We start from the raw sequence: 541 nt of genomic DNA on the forward strand, positions 1-541 counted from the left end.
GTCAAGGACTGCAGCCTCCAATATGGATTGAGGCTCAATGTCAAGAAGACAAAGATTCTCACCACTGGGCCAATTGGCAGCACCAGGATGGATGGTGAAGAGATTGAGATTGTTCACAGCTTTAGTTTGCTTGGCTCCACCGTTAACACTCTCAGCACCAGTAGCCACGAAATTAAAAGACGTACTGTCATGGGAAAGTCTGCTGTTAGGGATCTCTCCAAAGTACTGAAGAGCAATGGTGTCTCTCTGGAGACTAAGATGTGTCTGATACGGGCCATGGTCTTTGCTATCACTTGTTATGCGTCAGAGAGTTGGACAGCGATTAAGGAGAATAGAAGTAGAATTGATGTCTTTGAGCTGTGGTGCTGGAGAAGAGGACTGCTAGGAAAACAAACAGATTCATCTTGGAAAGGGTCAAATCGGGCGGCTCCTTGGAGGCAAGGATTCTGAAGCTCTGTCTAACATACATTGGGCATGTTGTAAGGAGGAACCGGTCCTTGGAGAGGGATATCATGGTTGGTAGGGTGGAAGAGTTGCGCAG

This window comes from Elephantulus edwardii, unplaced genomic scaffold (assembly GCF_000299155.1).
Source record: "Elephantulus edwardii isolate Elephantulus edwardi_28Jun2011 unplaced genomic scaffold, EleEdw1.0 scaffold00337, whole genome shotgun sequence".
NCBI classification, from domain to species: Eukaryota; Metazoa; Chordata; class Mammalia; order Macroscelidea; family Macroscelididae; genus Elephantulus; species Elephantulus edwardii.